Source organism: Trachymyrmex cornetzi, unplaced genomic scaffold, assembly GCF_001594075.2.
Source record: "Trachymyrmex cornetzi isolate Tcor2-1 unplaced genomic scaffold, Tcor1.1 scaffold23, whole genome shotgun sequence".
Lineage (NCBI taxonomy): Eukaryota > Metazoa > Arthropoda > Insecta > Hymenoptera > Formicidae > Trachymyrmex > Trachymyrmex cornetzi.
In genome coordinates, this window is record NW_017296956.1 from 295655 (window position 1) to 314433 (window position 18779).

The 18779-nt window shown below is 35.7% G+C and overlaps 1 protein-coding gene across 6 annotated transcripts in view; it reads left to right on the top strand.

The window, feature by feature from the left end:
* Positions 1-313: 313 nt before the first annotated feature.
* The window catches only part of LOC108760811 (latrophilin Cirl), a 355183-nt gene continuing 336717 nt past the window's right edge, over positions 314-18779 (top strand). For 5 of the 6 annotated variants that reach the window (XM_018507013.1, XM_018507016.1, XM_018507015.1 and 2 more), the window contains exon 1: positions 314-347. The gene's annotated coding sequence lies outside the window, so the exon portion shown is untranslated. Of the gene's footprint in view, positions 348-9395; positions 9972-18779 lie in introns of those variants that run through there. The other variant, XM_018507014.1, reaches the window with a different exon arrangement.

Consider the following 18779-nt stretch of genomic DNA (forward strand, 5'->3'; position numbering starts at 1 on the left):
ACTCAATCAAGAAATATATCTTTATAATACAAATATAATGTGAATATAAATTAATACTAATGGCGCAGTATATTATCGCAGTTGAATTATCATGAAGCAATTGCAGATAATTAAAGAAATATATTTTAATTAGCGTTGCTTTATATATATATATGTATGTATATGTGTGTGTGTGTGTGCGTGTGTGTGCGTATTACTCGTATATTTGCAGAATCTCGGAATTCAATCTTTAAAACACACATACGCGCATTATCACATAAATGCATATCCTATTTATATCTTGTTAATAACTCTGATTTTGTGTTACAGATACGCGTCAACGCGGAGGAAGAACGTGGAAAAATTACGTGAGTATATAGACATATCACATACATACATATGAATGAATGTGCTTACCAATTCGTGATAACTGATAACGGATACAGTTGGATAACGACATCGTAAATCTAGTAATCTCTGCATCATAGATCATCTTCTCACTTTCTCTGGCTTCTTTGAGAAAAGAAAACTACGTCCACATACACTCACGGACACATACATTCAAAATCCTCGACAAAGAAAATTCTTTCGCTTGTATCACACGAAATTGTACGAGCGAGTGCGCGTATAGAAATAAAATAATTCGATATAAAGCAACGTATATAAAATGTTTACAAAATATTTATTCTCTTCTTTAATAAGCCAGACCACTATTCAAAAAAAAAGTAAAATTTGCACTCTTGAATAAGTGGCAGATTGTTATATTCTTCTTTGGAATGAGATTTCATACTTTTGGACTGAGATTCATTCTGAAAAAAGAGATTTCTTTCCTTTTAAAGGAATCATACTTCAAAGAAGAGTGAAAATTTGTCACTCTTATTCAAGAGTGCAAATTCCAGTCTTATCTTAATTCCACTGTTTTTTAATAGTGGCAGTATTCTATCTCTTTTGGAGTGAGATTTCATTCTAAGAAATTTAGAGATTGAAGTAGTACCGTAAAATAATTTTGTTTCAAAATATTCGCTCAAAGAGTTACCTCCTCAGATTATTTGAGATACTAATCTATTTAAATGTTTCTATTACTGTAATTGACTTCATACTGAATAAATTAATTATAACCGTTTTTATAGACATTTCATGTTACTCAGTTATTTCAAAAGTACCGTATTAATTTGATCCGATTAATAATAGATATGATGACTAGACTTCGACTTAGGATGTATTATAGTATATATATTAGCACTGCCTTTTTTTCTCGCTTCCTGAAATATCTCGATGACAAGACTTTTTCACACGTTCTCGTCTTAATTCCTCATTTTCGAATGTCCGTACATGCACAATTAGTCTCGAAAAGACATGCACTCGCACGCGTAGCCTTTAACCGTCTTCGTTACACGCGTTGGCCAACTTTATGACGTTGTCCGTGTAAATGCCGTGTTTACGATTTTATTGAACCCGCTCCTGCCGGTGTGTATTGCCTGTGGAACGCGTCTAGTGTGAAAAGGAAAACTTTATCGGGACAACGGATTCTTGCATTTTAAAATGCAGTTCTTAAAGCAATGAGACTGAACATTGAAAAATAGAACGAATAAACGAATAATCAAATTCAATTTTTAAGGTTTTATATAAAATAAAAAAGTTAATTATTATTAATTATTAATTATTCAAAAAATCTGAAAACGCATGATGATAAATCTTGAAATGATCACGTAATTAGATCAATTTTATTAACATTAAAAACGTTTAATTCAAATTAAAATTATTATATTTTAAGAGAAAAATTATAAATATTACATATTCCGTGCGCTCTCATTTTTGTATGATATAAAATTAAAAAATTTCATAAAACCATTTTATTTTACAATTGTATAAATTTTTGTTTTTTCGAAATCGATAAAATTATGGCTAAAGTTTCAAATACATATTAATGTTTTACATTTTATATTATTTATTCATATTTGTGCTAACATTTCAAGATTATTTCAATAATTTAATTAATATCTGAAAATAATTTTAACAGATAAGGAGGTATATACACACATATGTATATGTATATACATGTATATTACATACACATATATATACCTATATGTATACACATATATATAAAACTCTCTTAAGAGAATTAACTTTTTATTGTAAATATTTTTATCACGACGTTATAAATTACTACAATATTTGAGATTGCAAAAATTTACGCTTTAAATAAAATAAAAATTTAATCATGGTGCATAAATTCGTTCGATATGTTAAATCTGATTAACTTCGAATGTCTTTGAAGATCGGCCTTCTGGTTTCAATCAATAGGCTTATCATTTATTTAGGATATATAAGCTGGGAAAAGATAATAATGTGTATAGTGAGAAGGTTAATGCTCACGGTAGATAAGAGTCGTATGCAAAGTAAACATCCTACTTCCTACGAAGTCCCAATCTTCCAATGCTTGTCTATATAAGATTACTTGGTCACATAATGAGGATTATTGTATATGTATACGTAAAAAAATAATTAAACATTGATTTATGTAAATAAGACTTTGTGTTAGGAATATATTCATAAATTATTATAATTATTGTAATTATATAAAAAATAGAAAATATTAAATAAGAATTTTTACATCATTTAAGAATTAAAATATATTATACCTAAAGTATATCGGTTTAAAATATAAAATTAAAGTCATTAGTTTACTGGACAATACTGTGACGGTAAGATTAATAGGATCTCATCAGTATCTTCATGTAACAATGCAACCACGTAAGTTCCCTCGCCCTATGTTGCCTCGTAGATATCAATCGAATACGAGTAGGTTAATAAATACAGTCGGGGTGGAAGTAGCCAACGATTTCAGGGAAAGTATTCTCGATCGCTCCATTACTGTGTCGGAGAGTGAGTTTCTACTCGTTTTCTCGTCGTCGGCATGAACCGAAAGACAGTCAATGGCGGCACGGAGGGTTAAAGGAGAATGCGGATTCCGGTTCACAATAGGCCACCTACGGTTCCCCTACGCCTCCGCTCGCTCTTTCTCTCCCTTTCTTTCGTCCCTTTTCGAGTATACTCGGAATCTCGACCGGACCAGCTACAGCTGCTCTAATGCTGCGGAACTGACTGTAACGCGCCGGCAATTGTCATGGTTTCGTGAACTGTAAAGCACGCTAGGAAACATGCCACGAGCGATTCTGTCCAGGTTTACGTTGCATTCTCCACTGTTGACGTTTGCCACTGGGCCTAGTGTTGTCCGAAATCGCCGGCACGAATCGTTTACATCGGGATAGAAACAGGATAAAATAGGCATACGAACATCGAGGGAAGAGCCGTAACAATCATTTGGTTGTTCGGTTAATTAGACAACAATGAAGGATATATCTTGAGAATTTATATCCTAATGACATCGCATGTGCGCGCGCGCGCGCGTGTGAGAGAGAGAGAGAGACTGACTTAATATATTTCACGAAATAATTTTTAAAAATGCCGACATATAATGTACAAAGTGATGTGTACGAAGTTATGTGAACATTATGTTTTTGCAAAACTCATATTGCCCCTATTTTTATTTTCGAGAAACATATTCAGTTTTTTAACTTATATTTATAATAAATACATGAAATTTCCTTTTGCTAAACTTTTAGAGTGAATCTCACTTTGAAGGGAATTTCATTCCAAAGAATTTAGAGAATAGATATATTACTCGCTGCATATATTATTAGAATATAATATATTAAAAAAAGATAATTTTAATGAAAGAAATATAAAATTATAATCGATCATACATAAAAGACAATAGGTAAAATGAGCCGATAATTTTTCTCCCCCAGAGTGGCAAGTAAAAGCGATATGTTTTTTTTTGTAATATTTGGGTTGCTAAATCTAAAATCTTCTAATTCTGATCTTGAAAAAATTGTAATGCTTTCTTAACAAATTAAATTAAATTTCTTAAAGATCAAAATCAGATTCAGTAACTCAAAAACGGCAAAAAAAGAAACATACCGCTTTTATTTATCATTCTGGAGTAAAATATCAGCTTATTTTACCCACCGTCCTTTAACGTTTTCGGTCGAAAAATCGTTTTTCTGCATCTTTACGATACTTCCTGTTCTTAGAATTTCTTTCTGAAAATAATTTATCTCTGTCTGTTCACTTTGCATTTGAAGTTAACCGTTGTAGAATCTGAATTCCTCGAAGGATTCGAGTTTTCCGTGATTCTCGCAAGACCTGACTGCTGTGGTTATCGAAGCGTTATCGGCCGTGCGAAACGACACCACAAATTCTGCACGACGTTTCGGGCCGCCGCCGTTGGATTAAAGCGTCATCGCGGTGCCATGTCACGAGGTACAACTGCGATCCTGCAAACGACCCTTTGGAGAATAAACTCCCTTCCAGTATTTATAGACTTTTGGGATTAGAGCGGGGACGAAGAAGGGAGGGAGAGTGGAGCAACTGCTGCGCGCATCTCTTTTGTAAACTCGCTCTCGAACACCTCAACGACGAGAGAAAGGAGAGGGGCAACTCGCCCTCCTTCCGCGATGTAGATCGGCGCGATCTGCGTTGTTTATGCGATGTTGTCGCATAGGGGATGCTCTTTTGTCCGCGGTTGATTCTCACCGCGAGATACCGTCGAATGAATTTCGGGGGTGGCAGTGATATACATGTCATACCTGCCTGTGGTTCTACGTGAACTTTACGAGTTTCTCTTGCCTCGCGCGATTTCAAAGACTGTGAATGCGGATGACGGTAATCGTAAACCACTCGATACGGTCATCAATGCAATTTAACTTTGGTGGATTCAATGTATGCGAACACAGAGTTTGTGTCATGCGACATCTGTATAGTTTGTATGTCGATATTTATATGTCTACGTCAATGTTTCTATATTTCGAAAATTGCAATTCTGTGAATTCTATGACGTGAAAATGAAAGTTACCGATATTGAGTATAACTAGACTAACGACATTTTTTCAAAGACAGAAATAATAGAAAAACAATGGTGAGAAATTTAATTTAGATAGCATCTAGAAAAAGATAGAATATATATTGTGGGCTATTATGTCATTTTATTTATAAAACGATACACTCAGAAAAAAATATCCTAAATTTCAATAAATATTTATTAAATACAAAAATATGTTTATTTGGTAAAAGAAACATTAATTTGATTTAACAATTACTTCTTTTTATCAAATAAATATTTATTTATTGTAAGTATTTAGTTGGTAGTATTTAAATAAATATTTATTTTTATTTAGATTATTTTTTTCTCAGTGTACAACTCAAAATATGTTACCCAGTAACTGTCGAAGGTATTTTGGACTGGTATCAAGAACTGCCGAGTTTCTGTTTTCGTCAGGACACGTGTTCGATCTCGACCGATTTCTACCAAGAACTGCTTCGTTCTCGCTCGCGATCACGAGATCGCAGGAGGGGGGAGGGGAAGGGGGAAGCCAATCGCCGATTACGGAAAAACCCATCAGTTCCCGAGTTCGGGAATTTTCCATTCGCGTCCCTTCTTACATTGTCATATTTGGGCACGCGGATCGCGAATGCTCGAGATCGAACAGGCACGATTCTGTAACTAAACGGCAACGAAAAAATAAGCCTACAACATATAATTTAACTATTGAAAGTATAAAGAATAATATAAAAAAAAACGTTAAACACTACTGAGTTTTACAAACATCTTAACGCGTATATAATATATATATACATATGTGTATGTAATTAGAGTTATAAAATTTTATTCAACACTAAACAAATTTTTGTACGCTAAAATAACATCTCCATTAAATTAAATTTATTAATTGCTCGAGATATTAAATATTTAAACTTCTTGTTATCTTCTATTATGTATATGTAACACAAAATTATGTTAGAGAACAATAATGGAATTAACTATGATGTTAAGATTTGCTGCATTGTTTAAAAATTCGACAGTTATAGGGACGCGAAGTAATTATTAGGTACTGCGTCGTTGTTTCGCCGCGATACGTTTGTCTCGTAATGTGAAGCGTATAACACGATCATAAAGTTATTACGTGCATGTTACACGCGTACATTCATGCGCCGTATCAGGTTTGCAATAGAATGGGAATTCGCGGTTCAATACCATTTCCTTTCCAAACAGTATACAGCACAATATAAACTATCGATAATTATACATCTAATAAAATCGTGTCGATTCGTATAAAACACGTATAGTGTTTTTTTACTAAAAACAAATTCTTTTTTCATGTAGTACATTCCTTCTTTCTTAACCTTGACAACAAACGCTAATTTATCAAATTACAGGTTGTTTCTCTGAATAAAAATGTGTGAATATTAATATGATTCAAGCGAATAATAATTGAGAATAAGAAGACACATTTTAAATAGATACTGAATAAATGATAGAAATTAAATATAAATTAATCTTAATGTATAAATTAATGATAACGATTTGGATCGTGCATTTAAATCGTCCTTTTGTCATGCATATTTCATTTTTATATTTGTCTTCTTTTTAAGTATATTTTGATTTTTTTTAACCCCGTTTATTATGTAATAATTAAATTATTACTTTGTATTTTATGAAATGAAAAGAGCAAAAATAGAATTAACTTTCGTTAATTCATTCAAAAGGCTAGATAAGTGAAGGTGAGAAAAGCGAAGGTGGAGCGTAGTCCACGTCAACAGAAACTTCCCGATGTTTTCTGCAGTTTTCGAGACAGACGTGCGTTTAAATGCGAGGGAGTTTGCGACCTCTCCCTTGGATTGTTTTCCTTCGTCGTGGATAATTTCCCGTCTGCCACTTGCACCTCGCGCGGTAATTTATTGTAAACGCGAAGGCGGACGCGCCGGTTTAAACGATTTTCCTGATATGGCAGCGAACGGACGGATGAAGAGGCACGGAAACGCCTTCCATCGCCATTCATTACGGAAGTGTAAATTAGCAGAAATCATATCTCGCCCGGTATTGCTCATCACCGGAAACATGCGATCATCGCTAAAGAAACATTAAGTTCTTAATATTGATACACTTACAAATTTACTTAAAATTCTTTGCATAATTCACACTTTTTAAAAATTAGATTTTCGTTAAGAATGACAGAGTACCGAATTTTTTAAATTAAACAATCGGGATTGGAAGTTTTTAGTTAAATTTTCTAGCTAATGATAAAATACAATTTTATATACATATATATATTTGGCACAATTTAAATAATTCAATTACTTTTAAAAACATTTAATGTAAAACATGGGAAAAATAAGAGAAGAGCGATGCACCCTAATTAAATTTTCGTAAAAGGAAAATTGATTTTCATTTAAATAATTTTGAAAATATAGAGAATAAGTACTAATTTTATGAAAAAAAACTTGGTACTATAATTAATACATTTGTATCAGTTAATTTAAAGTTGACTAATGGACATGCCCATTTACTAAAACATGACAATAAAAATCAAGCATCGCTGAATAAACTCGCCCTTTCATTCCGTTTGTTGTGGACGATTTCGATATTTTTTTAAAAGCGAATGCATTAATAATTTCAGCAGTAATGTTGGGAACAATAAAACTTATGAATGTATAACTATTATTTTGTCAAATAAAATGTGTCTGTATGAGAGAGGCAAATATTTTTTCAATGAAAACAATACTTTATTTCTCACTTATATGATTGATAAAATGTTCTACGATGCTGTTGTTTTATACTTGTAAACAATATTGAAATTGGAAAGCAATAGCAATAAATAATAAGTAAGCCAGTTAAACAAGTAGCACATATTCTACATATTGGTTAAACAATATTTCATAAAAGAAATTTCTGCCCCGTAAATTGATTTATAAGATTTCATATTATTATTGTTATCATAAACCCTTCCATTTTTCATCTATATCTTTATAAATTTTAACGTGAATATAATTAAATTTCATATTAATTTTACATATTTTGCGAATAAAAATAGCAAATATAAGATAAGAGAAAAGCTATTTAAAAATACAAAAAAATAAAGCATTCGGAGAACTAAAGAAAGAATTATACAAAAAATTTAAAAATACAAAATGATATAAATGATAAAAGTGCATTTTATATATATATCATGTCTTTCAAAACATTTCTTTCCAATAAACATATAAATATAATATCACATGATATTATCATCAAATTTATTTTTTTATCCGTAGGATCTTAATATGATTTTATTTTCACGTACATCATTCTTCGTTATCTATATCTTGTATTTTTAATTTACAAATAATAGCAATAATTAATACGGTACTTACCTACCGATTGATTACGCACATGGAAAGAATGCAGAACGATACAGAACAGAAGACGAGATCGACTCTGATGATCCTTATTATTATCTGTATCCTGTAGTGATGCGACTTTCTCACTGCCAAAGAAAGAAACAACGATTAAAGCTAAAAAACAAAAACTGACCGCTTCCTCGATACATACTAATAGTACTAATACCAGGAATTAATGGATGATAAAAATACTTACATCATCTCGAGATCGCAAGTTGGAGAAAGCGAATACCCTGCATTTGGGCGAAAGCGTCTGTTTGATACGAATCGAACGCGAAGTCACGAATTCAAACGTTGTAAATCACGCACGGGCATAACGGATCATGCGAATGCGAATCGCGACTATTACTCTCTCGGAGTGAGATATCGATGAACTATGCATTCAACCGGTCCGTCGGGAACGATATTCGGAACTTTGCGGTATCGCGCGATTTCTAACTTCGTCGCAGTTACCACAAACAGTTATCTTTTAAATTTCAATGTAACCGTCTACGCTACGCATCGACGCCATTTTAGATTCCGATTAATATCATATAATTAAGACTCCAATGGCACACAAAAGCTTAAGCAATAAAGCCCATTGTAAGCGATTGTACTTGTAAGAATTGACCAATCACGGTCGAATATAAGAATACGTATCTACAAGCAGAGAGTTTCCTTCTCGTTCAAAATGTCGGCGCGACTCGGATCGTCAGATAATTTCGATCATGTAAATGCGTATATATCGTAGCGAGGCCAACTACGATACGAACTTGGTCGCGCGAGAATAACGCGATCGCGAACCGTGATACGACATTCGGAGAGTCGGGCGCGACGAAAATTCCAACGTAACGCGTTTACACGACCGCTAGAAGGAGACACCGCGAGCGAAGAGAGAAGCATCTTTAACCGACTTGAAGTTCGGCGCGAGAGTGGGGGAGCGCGGGCGCGCGGGCAGGGCCCGGCGCGGCTGGCTTCGTGGAGGGCCGAGAAGAGCCGAGTGAGGGGAGAGACGCTCTCTCGTCCCCTGCGCTCGCTCAGTTGCTCCGTCGCCGCCAAAGGGAATGTGTCGTCGCGTGTTACCGTTCCCCTCGTAGCCGCGCCGCGACGGGTGTCACTCGCGTCCTCGTTATCCTTCACCGTCGTCGTCGTCGGTGCCGACTCGCCGCCGTCCACCTCGCCGCGATTTTCCATCATGGAGATTCGTAACTACTGTGCGACACGGTGAAGCGCGACGGGCGCTATCGCGCGGCCAACTTCAGTGTATACGCGCAGTGATACTACAAGCGTCTTTTCGGCGTATCGCGAGATCTCGATCGCACGATTCCGCGAATCGACGCGTACCTGTGGATCGCTCCGGGATCTAACTCGTTTCTAGGAGGAACGTTGTTCTCGAGGAGGTCCTTTGGAGATCCGGATAGAGCCGAACGGTGGAAAAGTTCGAGGGAAGCGCAACGAAAGCGAAGATCGCGGCCGTCGGCAGAACGTGCCTCGGCCGAGATCGCTCGATCAACGAAGATCCCGCGCCGCCTGGATCGTCCCGACGGACGTGTAGTTCTCAAATTCCCGGAAGTACCGAGATTGGAATGTAACGAGGCTCGGACCTCGACCCCAGTGTGTTTTTTCGGTGTGACGGTGACAGTGAGACGCAATTCTTAGTTTTGCTTTTCGGTTTCTCCGCTTTCTGTGCGATGTGCTACGGTCCCACCGCTCACCGCATCCTCTGTCTCGTAAGTACCGTATAAAACGGCTTCTTCGACAATCTCGACCCTCGGCGCCTGTACTCTTCTACGCGATCGCCCCCTTTTTCCCCCCCAACCACTTTTCCCACTCGAAAACGACGGATGTTTTTCACGGTGACGCCGCAGGTAATCGGAGCGCGCGCCGTCGGCATCGATTCATGTCCGATCGAGATTTGAAATCGAGCCCTCCAACTCGGAGCGACGGGAACGGAATGCGGCGAACCGTGCGTGCTCGCGCACACGCGTGATATTTTTTCCCGTGTCCTGTGAATCTCTGTGACGTGAAAGTGGAAAATGCGAAAGCGCTGTCCGACATCGGAGTACGTCGCTCGGAAATTGGCCCGTTAACGGTGAACTCGCCGGCGCGGTGCGTTCGTTTCGGATCGAACGATACTCCGATCTCGGACGCTGCTCGCTCGATCGCGGAAGCGTACACAGCCGTCCGATTTTTTTTTCCCCCCCTTTTAGTGCTTTACTCTTCAATCTCGCGTGTGGAAAGTGAGAGATATCTCTTGCTAGTATAGTAGTTACTTCGCAGTGACTCGGCGTGTGTTTCCCGAAAACGGAATTTAAATGTCAAAAATGTGGTGGATAATCGTATGGATGGAAAATCAAGGATTCATATTTGTCGCGAGCCGCGTCAGCTCGACGCCTGGTTTTTGCAACCATTATTTGTTGACGTGTCTGTCTCGTGTGTCTTTATTAGTGTAACGTTCTATAAGCGCGACATGAACGGAGAAATTATCGTTATTTACGCGACGTCGAATTTCATGTGTCGGCTATCGATAAATTGTGTGTGGTGGAAACTCGCAATAACAAACGCGTGTGCGCGATTTAATTATCTAATGTGCGATGGAAATACGGAGGATTTTAAACACGTTCCACGCACCACAGGGAATCAAATTTCTCCAAACGGCGCTTTTAACGCTTTTACTTTGTCCTCCTTCGACCTTGAAAATGTCATTTTCGAATTTTCATTCGCGTTTAACTCGGAACGTCGGAACGCGAGCGCGGCGAACAATAATTTCGGACTTCGCGTATCGGGGTTCGACGTTCTCTCGGAGCGGGTTAAACGGAAGAACGGAAAAACAAATGACCGACCGCTCTTCGGATCAGTCGTGCGCCGCGTGTGAATTTACGGCAAAAGAGCAAATTCGACAGAAATCGCGAAAATACGATAGTTGATTTTACGCGTCTTTTTCTCCGACAAAAAAAATGTGTGCTCGTACGTTTGAAGCGCGATACGCGAAGGTTTGAATAACGATGTGACGTGTGTAGATCATTTGGAAAATCCTTAAAACGCGCGCACCTTCGAATTCTTTGGGCAGTATGGAAAAGGATCGCCAGTTTGACGGTTTTTTTTGGATAACGACAGATGTGACGTGTGGATTGATCGAAAAATCTTAACCCTCTGTCGGACTTGTGGAATTTTGCATCTTTTAACGACAATCTGAATCTTTGAGAGCTTCAATATAAATTTTTATGTTGTTCTGGACTGTGTAAAATTTGGAAGAAATTCTTGCATACTTACGAAAGTTTTAACGAGTTTTTGCTATCAGAAAATCCGGATTGCATTTTACTTACTTTTGATTGACGGATTTAAATAAATTTATCTGCTAGAATTTATAAGGGTTGTGGTATATTTCAAGATTACGTTAATATGGAATTTTCAATTTATTAGGTTTACAGAATTTATTTTATATAGACAAGCAATATATAACATGTAAATTATAAATTGGATATTACAATACAGAACGAAATAAATTCTGTGATTGTTAACATGTCTGACTTTGGTATTAATAAATAAAAATATATAAGCTTTAGTGCAGTTCAGCGCAACGATAAATAACACAAGACTTTGATGATTCACATTTTGTTTACGGAAAAGACACGTAAAAATATAGTTTACATTGTATACAAATAGATGTGAATTATTGTATTTTACACGTAAACGCACAACCTTGAAATTCACAATCAAAATATTAACAGTGTCTTCAAAGTCCACAATTTGGCCGACGGAGGATTAAAAACGCGTATACTTGATAATTCTTTGGACGATACGAAAAGAATCGATAATTTCATTTTCTAGATAACACGACCGATATGACATTTAAAATCTTAAAAATACGTGTTCTTTTAAATTCTTTGAACAATTAAAAAAGGATCGATAATATCATTTTTTAATAACGACAGGTGTCACGTGAATCGTTTAGAAAATTTAAAAAAAAACGCGAGTACTTTTAAATTCTTCGAGCATGTGAAAAAGACTGAAAATTTTATCATTTTTTATATAACGATAGGTGTGACGTGTAGATCCCTTGGAAAATTGAAAAACGTGAGCACTTTTGAATTCTTTGAACACTATGAAAAGGACTGACAATTTTAACATTTTTTAAGGACCGATAATTTAACAATTTTCTGGATAACGACAGATGTGACGTATTAATTGTGTGAAAAATCTTAAAAAACGCAACTACTTTCAAATTCTTTAGGCAATGCGAAAAAGACCGATAATTTCATCATTTTTTGGATGACAGATATGACGGATAAATTGCTTGGAAAATGTTCAAAACGCCGCTACTTCCGAATTATTTGGACAGTGCAAAAAGGACTGACATTTTGTAAATTCCATTAAAAAATTTTTCAAAACGTGAATACTTTTTAATTTTTTAAGCAGTGCGCGCGCGATAAAAACTGATAACAATTTTATCGTGTCTATCCGCATTAAATACGTGCGTCAATTTGCCTCTGGCTAGTGCGACAGACATAACCATCCGGAAATGTGGAAAAATTGAATTTTCTTAGTTGCCTGGCTGCGGAAAATATTGAATGAAAATGATAGGGAGCTGTCAGTTTTATCATATCTTGCATACGCGAGAGTTATAAATACGCACTGACCGACCCGTGCTATGTTTCGAATACGCGTAGAAATTACAAGTGGAATGACTTTAAATAATGTTGGCCGGAATCGACAGAAAATATTAAAAAACGTGCAAAGCTTTAAATCGGGATCGTGGAAACGCTATCATCAATTCCGTCATATTTTTGTGCGTGGACTACAAATGTCGTGTGCATCACTGATTCCAGCATTAAATTCATATATTTCACCTGCGCTGCACGTAAAAGTTTATATAACGATGAATGCAATTACCGGGATAACAGAGTTTTTTAAATTCGTCGAATCGCAGAGATACTATCGTTGATTTTACTATCCCTTTTTTTTTCCACGAAAAGTACAAACACTCGTGTGCTTTAACGTGCGACGTGTATGCATAGTTTAGATAACAGTGGATGTAATAAGCACAGAAAATGTAGAGAACGGCGAATTCTAAAATTCATGGGATCGTGAAAATGTGATTGGTGACTATATATCGTTCTTTTCCGTCAGTATTTGTTCCGCTTCGATTCGTCTGTAAAAATGTTAAAAGGATCACATTTTTAAATTTGCAAGATCGTAAAAATATGACTGTCTCGATTCCTATATGTGCGAATAATAAGTATTCACGTCGATGAATACACATCGAACTTGCGTATTTTAAATTGAGATGTTTGCAAAAAATCTGACTCGATATAAACATGAGCGTCTTCTTCCCAGAAATATCGAATTTTGAATTTAACATACCTATCGTGAGGATATATTTGTCTTAATATTCTCATTCTAAGAAAAAATTAGATAATCATTTATGTAACAAGAATCTGTGCAAATATTTTTAGATACGTGTGAAATATTTAGATAATAGTCAATAATAATTAGCGACAAACATAGAAAACATGGAATTGTTATATACATATTTAAACGTTTTACATTTTTTACTAGTGCTTTTTGTGTGAAAGATTAAATATCCCGGTCGATATGATATCTACAAGTTGTAAAAATAGTGTACTCAATAGGGATGGGCGATGCTTCATTGATTATACAAAAATCGATGTTTTTGTCGATCCTATTAGGTGGGCAAAAACATCGATTTTTGTATGATCAATGAAACATCGCCCATCTCTAGTACTCAAGTTTGCAGCAACATCGTAAATGATTATTTTGTTCAAAGAATTTAAAGCTGGATATAATGACGATGACTCATTAAATTTGGTGACAAATTCGTGAACTTAATCTCCAATGAATGTGTGGAAATCAGCTCGAAAAATGCTAGTTACGTGAATTTAATTTTGTCTGTTGTGTGATCGTTTACTGTTTTTTTTTTGTGCGGCGAGAAAAATTTATCGCGAGTGATTAGGGCTAACAAATCATAAAACATTATGATGTTAGATATATCACAAAATCGTGTGTACGTGCACGATGTTTTTGTTAAAATTGGTGATCCGATATATTTGCGTCTCTTCCTTTAACAAGTGGAGGAAAATGTGAAAAATTCAATTTAAAAATGATAATGCAATCTTGATTTTCCATCAGCGATTTCTTCTTAAATTTACAATGCAAAATCGAAATCAATTCTAATCCGAGTGTGCTACTACAGTGAGCTGCTAGGTTTACTTTCCACGCGTGAATAAATCCGTGCTCCGTTTTCGCAACGTTTGTGACAGAGGGAAATCTCGGTAGCTGCGCGGAAATGCGGCCTTTGATTTTCAATCAGCAACTCCTCGCATCGAAATTTGATTTGTGTCCAATGAAAATAGAAGGGAAATGTCAATTCGAGAAAAGCGATGTAATCACGAGGGCGCAATTCTCGATTCTTGGCGCTTGAACTTTGCTCATTCGGATCTCATTTTACAGTATCGTGATTTATCGGAGTATTATCGCGATGACAATTTCTTATTATAACTTGTTATTAACTATGATACGCGCAATTGAAACAAAAATGCGTATCATTCGCAAGTGCATAATTAATAATGAACTGCATGTCGTGTGACTTGTTAATAATGGTATATTGTTAGCAACAAAATATCACGTTTCTTCAAGGTTTGTCAAAATACCTATATATTACTGCGTTCAAACGTGACTTTGATCAAAACACGATGACAGGTTGATTTATTCATATACTTATGACTCAATTCATGTCTCAGCGTATATTGAATATTTTCTGCATCGAAATGTAATCACATTTCTGCAAATGTAATTACATTTTTAAAAGTAGATGTAATGTACCTTACATTAGAAAGAGGTTCTTATATCAGCGGAAACTTATTTCGAGTTTTCAAAAGATCTGATGTATAAACGGTAAATGAAACTTGCGCATGTCGGCGCTTAATTGCAATGTGACTACCTACTGGACTGCTCTGAATTTCTAAGGATAATTCGTGACACGACACAAGCGTCGCGATGTCGTGTCATTAAGCCAAAGATTACCGGGAGCGACGGAAGGCTCGCTTTGACGTGTCCCGCGGGAAGACCTTCTGTTTGGTCTCGTTTTACAAGTCAATGCTCAAAGCGCGCGTGCACGTTGCCTCGAGAATACAAACTAGTCTGTTTACACGAAAGTCCGCTCGCACGGTCATCGGCTAGCCCGCTCGTAAGTAATTTCTCGTTTGCAGCTTGCCGGCTTGCCGTTTCGATAATATGATACAATATAAAGAACGTTATTGCTGAAAATAACGAAAAGGATATCGAGCAATTGTGTAGATATTTTAACAGAATGGATGTAACGTAGGGACGTAGTGAACTTTATAACGCACACTAGCATAAGCAAACATAATAGATCTGTTTTTTTAGCTAAAGTTCTTGCACGGTTCATTTTTCTTCCATTTCTGTCTACGTCGAAGGGAAAAAGAGAAAAGACGAACTGTGCAAAAAGTTCAGCTAAAAAAAATAGGCCTAATTTCTTGTGAGATATTTTGATATTTTAGATGTTTAGCTTGGAAAATTTCCAATATATTTGGATGTGTCACGTGTTTTGATAAGACACTTAAAATGTTTATTTTGTATCTGCTTAGGAGGAGAATATAAAATTCCTTGTGCAATAGTATTTTTATATTATAGTATATAATATTTAAAAAAATGTATTGAGAAAAAAATATAATCAATTTTAATAAATATTTAGTTCAAAATACTGCCAACTAAACATTTACTTACTAGTAAATAAATATTTGTTCAGTAAAGAAAAATGATTGTTAAATCAAATTAACATTTCTTGTATATCAAATAAATATATCTTTATATTCAACAAATATTTAGTTGGCAGTATTCAACTAAATATTTATTAAAATTGACTGTATTTTTTTTTCAGTGCGTACATTGTATATATGGCGCGTAGATAGCACTTTCTCATTCTGCTAAAACTGTCATCCTCTTATCTTGAAATACAATCCTTTTCGCTTAAAAATAAAGGTGAAAGAGGAGACTAGCGACAATTTATCGCGAGATCCATTTGATTCTAAACGTAGCCATTCCGGCGTCAGAAAATATCCATTTTCCCGTCCATTTCGGAGTTAGGACCTCGCTTCGAGTGCAGAAAGGGGACAATGTAAACGTACCTGCGCAAATCTTGGTGCGATTAGGGAAATTGTAAGCGCATATCCTCGCTTCATTTCGCAATGGGAAACGCGTTACGAACGAAATCTGGTTTGTGTTGCGGAAATCCACGTTCGATGCGATATATATAATTCGGTCGTGTGCGCGATAGATCAACGTTGAACTTTGCGGCGAAACTTAAGGGAACATCGCGGCACCGCGAGCGCATGGAATAAGTTACTGCCGCGCTGTAGCGGAACTTCGGCACAAAGTTCCTTGAAATTTAGGTGCCGCCGTTCGTGATAGAGAAGTCAGTTCGAGGGGAGCGCCTGGTGATTCATTTATATCAATATTGGGTGGGCGCGGAGCGATTAGAACTCCTCCCGTTGCCTCGCTATCATCGCACGCAACGCACGCACTCAACACTTACGTAACACTTTCCTATACTTGTTCCTATACACGTCATTCAGACAGACACCGATCGCTGTAGTCCTTGACTGCCGAGGACATGATGCAGTAGATGAGAAGGCATTTATTTCATGTTTGCATGTTTTGGTAATATTTCATTTAATGAGACTTGATATTTCTGCGAAATCTAGGCGAAAATAAAGTGAATTTTAGAGTAGTGAGAGAAGCGGAGGTTTTAGCTGGTTTATAACTCATTTTGACAAGAAAGAATGATAAAAAAAAAATTAGGGAACGGTTCGTACAAAATTATATATTACTGTTATAAATATTGTTTTAAATCATTTTGATGTCATTCTTTCTAAAAAATTAATCACGTTGAAAGAATGATTTTGCTGAAGTATCTAAAAATTTAGTTAGATACAGATCTGAAAATAATTTTATTGGATCTTCAAAATAATTATGTATATAGGATACTCAAACTGATTGTTAGACTGTTGAAACTTTTTGCAGCATTGTCATCAACACTTAAACATTCTACGTGATTCGTGCAAGTAGCACGGTTTATTTTGCTATTTACATGTTCTGTATTGTACTTAATATAATTTATGTCATGCAAAAACGTAGCTAAAATTAAGAACCAGGTAGGTACGTATATGAATGCAGTAATTTTAATATTGTAAAGCTTGTGCTTTGCACGAAATATACCCAACTCTCCATTGTAATTTTTCTTTAACATAATTCATGGAATAAATGTTGTTATTAAAAAGTATGAATTCGAAGTAATGGATGCCGAAATACTGTTATATAACTTGCATAACGACAGTATATCAAGGCAGTTTAATTATTTTCGAAATTGTAGAATATACATTTTCTCAGAGAGTAATTTGTTCTACCTAAACCGTTAAAGTTTGTCATCTCAATCGCATTTTGTTCGCAAACTCGCGATAACTGTTTTACGACAGTTTATGAGAAAAACGTATAAGTACTGGAATAAATGTCCCTCGTGTTTTTCACCGTCCCTTATTCCAGTCGCCCTTTTCTGATATCATTAATCCTTCGAAAAGAGAGGGGTGGGAAGAACGCATATGCCATATGGCATACGTTTGTATGATGTGCTACAAAAAGTGCTGGCTCATTCCTGCGAGTTTGTCGGTGATATATAATTGACCGAATAGAACGAGTAAACTGCAACGAATGCGTTTCAAATTCAAGAAATGTGCACTTGACCCAGTAATAGTCAGTTAAAGTTACGAGTCGGTTTGCGAAAGCTTATAAATTAAACTTTATAAATCAAATTTGTAATCTTTTTGGTAGAAAGATTACAAATTTCCGGGACAACGAAATTAAATTATCTCTTTATCAAAATATTCATATATTTTTTAATATAAATATACACGCATATACAATATTGGGATAGTATTTCGTAAGAATTTTTTCATCAATGGAATATGAAAGCCGATTATTTTAAAATGTTATTGATGTAATATTGACATATGGTTTTCCATCCATCTACATTCAGTTGAAAAACATCCTTTCACGGATCATAGTTGGATCAAAATTCATCCTAAAATTCATCCTAAAATTTTTTTATTCGTTTATTTTTGCAAACTTTTGTTTTACTACAAACAGCTATTTATATAAGTGCACATATAAACTATTCAGTCTCTGAGACTGATGGCCTCGACGAACTATTTTTACAAATGAAATTTATAGTAGTCTACAAAGACAAAAAGGAAGAAGACAATTTTTGCGGTCTTTTTATATGCGAAAAACTACAATAATTCTCGCTTGCGAACAAAGAGTCATGGGAACAAAGCTGACGCGTGTAGCTCGACTTTTTGACAAAGTCCTCGAATATCTTACGAAAATTTTTCTGGCATGTAAAGCGTGCGTTATATCGTTGACGCATTTCGCTCTGTCGAACATTAGCATAGTTTGTGTTGATTATGGCTGGTAGGCAGAATGTATACGATAAATAATGTGCC